This window comes from Papaver somniferum, chromosome 3 (assembly GCF_003573695.1).
Source record: "Papaver somniferum cultivar HN1 chromosome 3, ASM357369v1, whole genome shotgun sequence".
Lineage (NCBI taxonomy): Eukaryota > Viridiplantae > Streptophyta > Magnoliopsida > Ranunculales > Papaveraceae > Papaver > Papaver somniferum.
In genome coordinates, this window is record NC_039360.1 from 73,053,901 (window position 1) to 73,064,797 (window position 10,897).

Sequence of the window (10,897 nt, forward strand, 5' to 3'; positions counted from 1 at the left end):
CATTCTCTGCACAATATCGAACTCCAACACAAGCATACACATTCAATCACCTGCGACAACCCTACTAGAACTAATGGCAGTACACACCATTCGCTTCATTCATATACTCATTTAAGGCTCCAGTTCAACTGCATTCTAACCATTCCTGCACAGTGCCATACTTCTCTGCGATTCCCACTAGCTTGTTTCAGTGGCAGCAACAACAGCTATGCACCACCACCTACTTGACCAATTTCATCCAACCTCAGCCACAGAACCATCACTGCAACTGCAATCAACATCGCTGCCTGCTTCAACCCGTAGCAACATTAACTGCACTGACTCAATTTCTTCCTACAATTTCATCATTGCCTCGTTTGGCCAATTCTATTCCAGCCAACACACTTCACTATAATCTCCTGAGTCTTGCAGCACACAACCAAGACCAACAACAATAAAGAAATCATGCTTCTTCTTAGCTTTAATTTCTTCTCTGCTCCAGCTGCAATTTCTCATCCATGGCAACACACAACACCCTGCAGATGTGCACTCTGCTGCAGCTTCTCATCTCCCGGTTCTTCTCAACTGCAGCACCACTGCCTCATACAAAATCTCCATCAGTGCTTCCCTTGAGTTTCGACCAACCATTGCATACAATCCTTGGCAGCTATCCATGCCTGCAATTCTGACACCCGCAAACCATCTCAGTTTATCACCAGCAGCAACACTTCTTTACAGACTGACATAAATCAGCTTCATTCTCTGAGTTCCATAGCAGCAACACATATAACCTTGTTCTCTTGTTGTTGCTTTCAGTGCATACTCCACCTCAAGCACACGAGCTCTAGACTGCATCAACAGAACCGACATCCACTCCATTCCCTTCCACCAGCTGCGCCATCTATTCAAGGCCATTAACTCAGACCCATTCCTGCCATGTCCGGAATCAACTCCTTCTGTAGCTTTTCTGAACTGCAACTCCCTGACTGAAATCCTTGCAAGAATAGCTCAATCTCGATCCATCATCTCATCAGCAGCCATGAAACCGTCCATCTCTTCCACCAGAAGCAACTCAGATCCCCTTTCTTCTCTCGATTCTAATTCATTTTCAAACCCTAACACATACACAAATACTCTCCGTTAATCACATGTAATTGCTGCAACATCCAATTTAAGCTAAACCCATCCTTTCTTCGCGTTCTCGAATTTGAAATCATCTTCACGGCCAACTGAACTCAGAAAAAATCAGATTCACCACTGCATCAAACCATTTCTCTGATTTCTCATAAGACCCCCAAATAAATTACCATCAATCCTCTTCCCTGTAAGTTATAAATCCAGTTGGATCCATTATTCACCATTGCTTCCACCGTCTCGGATCAAATCTTCATGTACCTCTGAATTACTCTCTCAATCGTTGGCAAGAGTTGAGTTTGTCTGAGAACCTAGCTTGTCTGAAATCTGAATACGAGCACCAATACTTGATTGAGTTAGAGGAGTAGAAAGTGCTGAAAGCACCCACTCTCCCGATATGGGTTGCCTGAAGGTGGCAGTCATCCCAGCTTTATTATTTCCTTCCACGATCTTGTTGTTTTCGCTCGGCTAGGATGATTTTTTTCCCCTTTTCGCTCCAAATGACTCCAAAACGCCTAAAAGCTCAAAAAAAACTTAAAATACATAATTCACACGAAAAATAGCAAAGAAAGCATAATCAATAGATATAAATTTAGGTATTTATCACACCTATGAAATTCCCCCATAATTAGACTTTGCTAGTCCTCGAGCAAATCAAACAAAAGTAATTCTAACTCATACATACAACTCTGTCTCGTCGAGGATACAGTTACTCTTAGCATGAATAACAGGCCATTAAACCTCTAGGTGTCCCTAGTGGACGAGTTTTAGTCTCGTGAAGGTTTACAAGAGGTATACCTACAAAACCTATATTTCTAACTCCAGCCACCTGTGAAAATTTAAGAATAACACTAAATATTTTTATTAATTGGCATACTATCAATGATTACAAGAGGAAGTACCCACTTTCAAATCCAATTCATAAATTAGTAAAATAGCTTCATTCGGAAAGTTGAACACAACCACAATACTCGGAATCTAATCAACCACAATCACATGAAAAGATTAAGAAGATGGATATAGAAAATAGATGGTGGCGGACTGTTGACTAAGGTGAACGATGTTTCCCATATCCGTCTGAAGGTCACTGCCAAAACAAACCTAAAAATCCTATTGGATTGAGCCACTGGTCTGAATTCTAATATCAACACAGCTGGCATATACAAGGGAACCAGTGGTCGACAAACTTAATTCTAGATCAATTCACTGGCATATACAAGGGAACCAGTGATCGATTTTATTCAACACAATAATAATATTTTTTTTTCTTTTTTTTTCAATTTTTTTTTTGACATCATGATTGGATCTTGTGGATCAAAGCGCATGTTTCTTGTCAGCAGATTACATGATAGTTCCCTTGGATCCTGCACTCCACGCTTGCTAAAGCGACAGAGACATGGAGAACACACACATATTGCTTTATCCAAGTGTCATATTTATTCCTTTTGGTCAATTGGTCGTTTTTTTTTTGTTTTTTTTTGTAGTAACTCAATCACTCTATTTCATCCTAGCAGTGATAACAATTCGATGTTCGTGCCCCACCAATTCACTTAGAGAAACAATAGATAAATATGGAAAAATAAAAATAGAACGTGATATGGTGACGACTCCGAGATATGGTGACAACTAACATGTTGTTTATTTTTATATTTTGTTCATTTTCACATGAATAGACTCTATTAATGGGTTCCTCCACTCCTACAACCATGATGTTTCCATTAGTGTAAGGCACAAAATGCTAGACTTAGGAGTTTATTATCTTTTTTTTCCTACTTTTTTTTTATAAACACAAGGCAAAACTAACATGGCTAAAAACTCTATATGAGAACATTCCTCCACACTTAAACTTTACATTGTCCTCAATGTAAATTGAATCGTCCAAAGAAAGTCAAGGTGGGAAATCTTATAACATGATATATATACACAAAATAAAATGCATAATAAAAACTGATAATCCAACTCATACTTATTTCTGAACAATAGAGGATAAACACTAAACAAGCTATTTAGTTGGCATCTAATCCTAACTCAACCAATATATATACCTCATCGTCAAGAAAAAATTCCATCTACTTAGAAAGGCTAGTGTTTATTCTAAATTGTTCAAACATCTCTAAAAATTGGAGTTTTGATATGCAAATATCCAAAATAAGAAAATAAGGATAAAAGACTTGAGAAATAAAAAGATAGAGATAGATACACAAAACCAGTGGGTTGCCTCCCATTTAGCGCTTGGTTTAAAGTCGTCAGCCCGACTTGCAAGACGAATTCCCCATACACCAACAATCGGAAAAGTTGGGGATCCACCCATAGAACCTGTTTTGCAAACACTAGCTTCGCACAAATATTAGCACAATAAACTAGAAACGGAGCTATTAACCGATAAAAGTTTCCCCCACACTTATTCATGTCCACACTTGGAAGTGTATAAAGAATGTAGAAGTCGGGGACTACCACGGTTTCTTGTTCCAAAAACTGCATAGTATGAGAATCAAGTATCTCTAATGGAGGAAATCGAGAAACAAAGTCATTCAACAATGTTCTCGAAGCACAAACATTCAAACCAATAAGAGGTAAAGGAGAAGAATCAATATGCAAAGGTTAGACAAACCTCGCACAATCTCTTGTATTACGGAATCCTCTTCATCCTTGAAAAACTCAAGTGAACTATTCACCTCTTGTATATCATGGTCCTCTATCAAACCTTGCAACCATTCTTCATCCGTTTCTGCCTTAACCAAAGTCTCGACATCAACATCTTCATTATAATTCTTTGCAAGCTCGATTGGGTCTTCCATAATATTGGTCATAACGGTCTCATTCTCAACACACTCCTCTTTGTTGCAAGATACATACTCCACTGCGGATTCAAGTCTCACCATAAGGAAATTTTTTAGAACACTCATTGCATCATCCTCAAGCTCTTCCTTTTGAATAGGTTCTTGATCGTTATAAAGATCAATGCTCGAGTAAGCTACACTAATGTCATCATATTCCATTTCATCTTCACCTTGATCGCAAAAAGACTCCATTGTACACTCATCGGGAATGTCACCATAAATTAGTTCAAGCGATGTACTTTCATAGTCATCGTCACTATCATAGGTAACATAAGATTGGCTACCACTTCCCAAAGATTGTTCTTTCGCAGAATTGTGCATGTCCTCTTTGTATTCTTCAATGCCTTGTCTTAAAATGGAAACACCTTTTTGAAGCTCTTGGAGTGATCCATCCAAATTTTGAAAATAGTGTTCCATTTGTTGGAAAAGCTCGTTCGACAAGGAAATAGTAGAATCACTTGCTTCAGTATTGTTAGGCCAATTACTTCCCTCTGAATGGGTGAACGATCATAACTACGATCAGAGATTGGGCCAAACGTACTATGAGCATATTCGGTCGATGAAATTGGTTCCACGCTTGGTTGTCTACAAACTGACTTCATGCTGACCATAAATTGTTGCATCTCATCTACCAAACTCGAAGAAATATGAATAGGAGTACAACTAGTCCCCCCTCCTTGTAGAGACAATCGAGAGGATTCGTTTGCATAGTAGTTGGTGATCGATGAAGACTGGTTGTAGATGGAGAGAGCTCGACAATATGGCAGGATTTTGAATAGAGAGAACTTGATGGAAGTAGTGAAGATGAGTGAGTTTGCTGTCGGATTTGGTTGATAATTGGCTGGCAGTATTTGGCAAGAAGAGGCTGCTGATTGCGTCGATGATTGGCAGACATGAAGCTTATGATGGCAGGGATTGGTGGTTAGTCATTGATGCTGGTGGTCTCAAATGCTCAGGTTGAGGTTTGTATAAAATTGAGCTGCTGGTGATGGACCGGTGATGAATACAGGAAAGGAAGGTTATGGTGGCTTACTGCCGTATCAAAAGAAGAGGGAAATAGGTTGTCGGTTCGATAATACTGGCAGGCCAATTATGAATGGGCTGGGCTTCTACAGCTGCTGCACGAGCTCAATAGCAGTACGTAGGCGACTTATTTGCATGGCCAGACTTGACCGTGACTTTGGAAATTTGGCCAGATTTTGGCAAGCTACTTTGCAAGAGACGTGATGCATGGGACACAATTAAGGAGGTGCACTTTCCTATTTTTGCTAGGTTTTATAGTTTCTTCAAGAAGAGGTTACAAAACTCTATATATAGAGAAGCCTAGATACAATTTGAGATATCTTCTTTTCACCGTTTTTCTCCCCCTTAGAGGGGAGAACTATCTCTTTTATATATTCTTTTTATTGTAAGGATTAATTCAAAGTTCTAATTGTGAAGATCAATTATTTACAAGTTTATTTCAAGTTTTAAAGTTAATCATCGTGGATTGCTTTTACTATATCGAAGGATTTTGATTGGTTCTTAGATTGATTTGGGTGGCCAACTAGATTAGTTTATTAATCATTCTAATGCTAGTAGAGAGTTGAGTCGACCCGTAATTGTCGCTTACCTCCCACACAAGTAGAAATCGCAAGACCTTGTGGAGGGATTCTGTGGAGCAATTACGAGTAAAGACAACACCAGTAAGTGGACCGAGCGTACCGAGTTTAACTGTTGGGATCAAACCAAAATTCATAAATCTTAATGCGTTCGGGGAATTACATTTTGTAAGCGAACCTCAAGGTGGTTCTTTTGAATATAATCCGGTAGTCGAGCGCTTCCGTATCCGGTGATACAAGGAGTTTTAGGGATAGCTAAGCGTACCTGCTATTCTAGGGTTGGTGACAATTGATTCTAACAAGAGATAAACGGGTACAATGTTGAGTTAACGGTTAGTAACGACGAAGGATTTCTTCATCCTCTTTATCTTATTCTCCTTTTTTATCCTTTTTTTATATTTTCGCTGATTTAGGTAACATATCAATTGCATTACTCCTCGTGAGAACGATCCTTACTACCACTATACTATTATTTAATTAGTGGGAAATATCTTATTATTTTGTTGAGTAAACGACGCTCACCAAATTGGCGCCGCTGACGGGGAGTAATTGCTAATTGATTTGTTATTTGTTTTGGCTTAAAGGTTTTGTGGGTATATCTCTCGTAATCCCTCACGTGACTATAACTCGTCCACTAGGGACACCTAGGGATTTAAAGGCCTGTTATTCATGCTGAGAGTAACCGTATCCTCGACGACATGGAGTTGTTGTATTTTGTTTCGTTTTGTTTGCTCGAGGACTAGCAAAGTCTAAGTGTGGGGGAATTTGATAGGTGTTTAAAAACACCTCTCTAAGTATCGATTGATTATGATTTCTTAGCTAGTTTTCTTGCAAAATTGTATTATTATCTTTCTTTTATATTTTATGGGAATTTTGGAGCTTATTCCCAAAAAGAACAAAAAATCGTCCAATTTACCAAAAGAGATGCGGAATTATCATTGCATGGGAAACCACTACCAGCAGTCGCGTGGGCGTTAGAAGTAACCAAGCCCAACTAGCTCATTGAGAAAACAACTCAATCCATTAACAAAGGGTCTGTTTGAAGTCCTTGTGTTGTTGGCACGTGTTTTAACAGAGAAAGGAAATTAGGTTGGGTTCTCTTGAGCAACCAAATCTAAGCTAAGAAGAAGAGATACTGCTCCCTGTGATTGTGGCCAGTTCAAGAAGCAAGTCTGCAGTCAGTAAAGCCATGAATCTTATGGCTGTTCAGTAAGGGTCAAGGTCCTTATTTCATACAGAGAAGAAGATGGTTACTGGTTGATTGGTGTTGTGTTTTGGTGGCTTCAATTGAGAGATGGTTGAGATGATAAATAATTAGGTCAAGAAATTGGAGAAATGGGTATCTCATGAAGCTGTGATTGTGTTTGAAGGGTTTGAAAGGAGTTGGAATGGCCTGAGAAGTCACCAAAAGCTTTATCACCAAAACTTCACTAGAAGTGTTCGTAAAAAGGCCTGATCGATTGTGTACGAAGGGACTGCTGCCATTAATGACAGTGATGGTGATATCGAAAGATTTTTATGATCGATATTGCTGGGGATGATTGCTAAGAAGGATAATGGACATAATGGTGGAGCTGGTTGATGGACAGGGAGACGAGAACGGGAAGGAAAATGAGTGTATGACGATGAAACTAAGATATTGATCGTGTTTTTCTAGCTGCTGTATTATAGCGAATCAGTGATGCTGCTGCCATTCATCGGCAGCGGTGATTGATGGAGAACGAAGATCGCCGTTTACTGAACGAAACAAAGATGTTGTGGTGTTTCTGTCGTGAAAGCAATGGCGAGAGTTAAAGCTCGAGTGCAGGAATGGATTAATGGGACTGTTACAGACAATGGAGAGGATTCCTTTGCTGGAAGTTGGTGATCGATGAAGACTGGGTTGTAGATGGAGAGAGATCGACAGTATGGCAGGATTTTGAATAGAGAGAACTTGATGGAAGTAGTGAAGATGAATGAGTTTGCTGTCGAATTTGGTTGATAATTGGCTGACAGTATTTGGCAAGAAGAGGCTGCTGATTGTATCGATGATTGGCAGACATGAAGCTTGTGATGGCAGGGATTGATGGTTTGTCATTGATGCCGGTGGTCTCAAATGCTCAGGTTGAGGTTTGCATAAAATTGAGCTGCTGGTGATGGACCGGTGATGAATACAGCGAATGAAGGTTATGGTGGCTTACTGTCGTATCAAAAGAAGAGGGAAATAGGTTTTCAGTTCCATAAGACTGGCAGGCCAATTATGAATGGGTTGGGCTTCTACAACTGCTGCACGAGCTCAATAGCATTACGTAGGCGACTTTTTTGCATGGCCAGACTTGACCATGACTTTGGAAATTTGGCCAGAGTTTGGCAAGCTACTTTGCAAGAGACGTGATGCACGGGACACAATTAAGGAGGTGCACTTTCCTATTTTTGTTAGGTTTTCTAGTTTGTTCAAGAAGAGGTTACAAAACTCTATATATAGAGAAGCCTAGATACAATTTGAGATATCTTCTTTTCACCGTTTTTCTCCCCCTTAGAGGGGAGAATTATCGCTTTTCTATATTCTTTTTACTGTAAGGATGAATTCAAAGTTCTAATTGTGAAGCTCAATTATTTACAAGTTTATTTCAAGTTTTAAAGTTAATCATTGTGGATTGTTTTTACTATATCGAAGGATTATGATTGGTTCTTAGATTGATTTGGGTGGCCAACTAGATTAGTCTATTAATCATTCTAAGTAGAGAGTTGAGTCGATCCGTAATTGTCGCTTACCTCCTACACAAGTAGAAATTGCAAGACCTTGCGGAGGGATTCTGTGGAGCAATTGCGAGTAAAGACAACATCAGTAAGTGGACCGAGCGTACCGAGTTTAACTGCTGGGATCAAACCTAAGATCATAAATCTTAATGCGTTCGGGGAATTACATCTTGTAAGCGAACTTCAAGGTGGTTCTTTTGAATAGAATCCGGTAGTCGAGCGCTTCCGTATCCGGTGATACAAGGAGTTTTGGGGATAGCTAAGCATACCTGCTATTCTACGGTTGGTGACAATTGATTCTAACAAGAGATAAACGGGTATAATGTTGAGTTAACAGTTAGTAACGGCGAAGGATTTCTTCATCCTCTTCATCTTATTATCCTTTTTATCCTTCTTTTATATTTTCGCTGATTTAGATAACATATCAATTTCATTACTCCTCGTGGGAACGATCCTTACTACCACTATATTATTATTTAATTAGTGAGAAATATCTTATTATTTTGTTGAGTAAACGACGCTCACCAAATTGGCGTCGCTGCCGGGGAGTAATTGCTAATTAATTTGTTATTTGTTTTGGCTTAAAGGTTTTGTGGGTATATCTCTCGTGAGCCCTCACGAAACTATAACTCGTCCACTAGGGACACCTAGGGGTTTAAAGGCCTGTTCTTCATGCTAAGAGTAACCATATCCTCGACGACATGGAATTGTTGTATTTTGTTTCGTTTTGTTTTCTCGAGGACTAGCAAAGTCTAAGTGTGGGGGAATTTGATAGGTGTTTTAAAAACACCTCTTTAAGTATCGATTGATTATGTTTTCTTAGCTAGTTTTCTTGCAAAATTGTATTATTATCTTTCTTTTATATTTTATGGGAATTTTGGAGCTTATTCCCGAAAAGAACAAAAAATCGTCCAATTTACCAAAAGAGATGCGGAATTATCAATTCATGGGAAACCACTACCAGCAGTCACGTGGGCGTTAGAAGTAACCAAGCCCAGCTAGCTCATTGAGAAAACAACTCAATTCATTAACAAAGGGTATGTTTGAAGTCCTTGTGTTGTTGGCACGTGTGTTAGCAGAGAAAGGGAATTAGGTTGGGTTCTCTTGAGCAACCAAATCTAAGCTAAGAAGAAGAGCTACTGCTGCCCTGCGATTGTGGCCAGTTCAAGAAGTAAGTCCGCTATCAGTAAAGCCATGAATCTTATGGTTGTTCAGCAAGGGTCAAGGTCCTTATTTCGTACAGAGAAGAAGAAGGTTACTGGTTGATTGGTGCTGTGTTTCAATGGCTTCAATTGAGAGATGGTTGAGCTGATAAATAATTAGGTCATGAAATTGGAGAAATGGGTATCTCGTGAAGCTGCGATTGTGTTTGAAGGGTTTGAAAGGAGTTGGAATGGCCCGAGAAGTCACCAGAAGCTTCATCACCAGAACTGCACTAGAAGTGTTCGTAAAAAGGCCTGATCGATTGTGTACGAACGGACTGCTGCCATTAATGGCAGTGATGGTGACATCGGAAGATTTTTATGATCGATATTGCTGGGGATGATTGCTAAGAACGATAATGGACATAATGGTGGAGCTGGTTGATAGACAGGGAGAGGAGAACGGGAAGTAAAATGAGTGTATGATGACGAAGCTAAGATATTGATCGTGTTTTGCTAGCTGTTGTATTATAGCGAATCGGTGATGCTGCTGCCATTCATCGGCAATGGTGATTGATGGAGAACGAAGTTCTCTGTTTACTGAACGAAACAGAGATGTTGTGGTGTTTCTGTCATGGCAGCAATGGCGAGAGTTAAAGCTCGAGTGCAGGAATGGATTAATGGGACTGTTAGAGACAATGGAGAGGATTCGTTTGCATGGCAGTTGGTGATCGATGAAGACTGGGTTGTAGATAGAGAGAGCTCGACAATATGGCAGGATTTTGAACAGAGAGAACTTGATGGCAGTAGTGAAGATGAGTGAGTTTGCTGTCGGATTTGGTTGATAATTGGCTGACAGTATTTGGAAAGAAGAGGCTGCTGATTGTATCGATGATTGGCAGACATGAAGCTTGTGATGGCAGGGATTGATGGTTGGTCATTGATGCTGGTGGTCTCAAATGCTCAGGTTGAGGTTTGTATAAAATTGAGCTGCTGGTGATGGACCGGTGATGAATACAGGGAAGGAAGGTTATGGTGGCTTACTGTCGTATCAAAAGAAGAGGGAAATAGGTTATCGGTTCCATAAGACTGGCAGGCCAATTATGAAATGGGTTGGGCTTCTACAGCTGCTGCACGAGCTCAATAACAGTACGTAGGCGACTTATTTGCATGGCCAGACTTGACTGTGACTTTGGAAATTTGGCCAGAGTTTGGCAAGCTACTTTGCAAGAGACTTGATGCACGAGACACAATTAAGGAGGTGCACTTTCCTATTTTTGCTAGGTTTTCTAGTTTCTTCAAGAAGAGGTTACAAAACTATATGTATAGAGAAGCCTAGATACAATTTGAGATATTTTCTTTTCACCGTTTTTCTCCCCTTTAGGGGGGAGAACTATCTCTTTTCTATATTCTTTTTATTGTAAGGATGATTTCAAAGTTCTAATTGTGAAGCTCAATTATT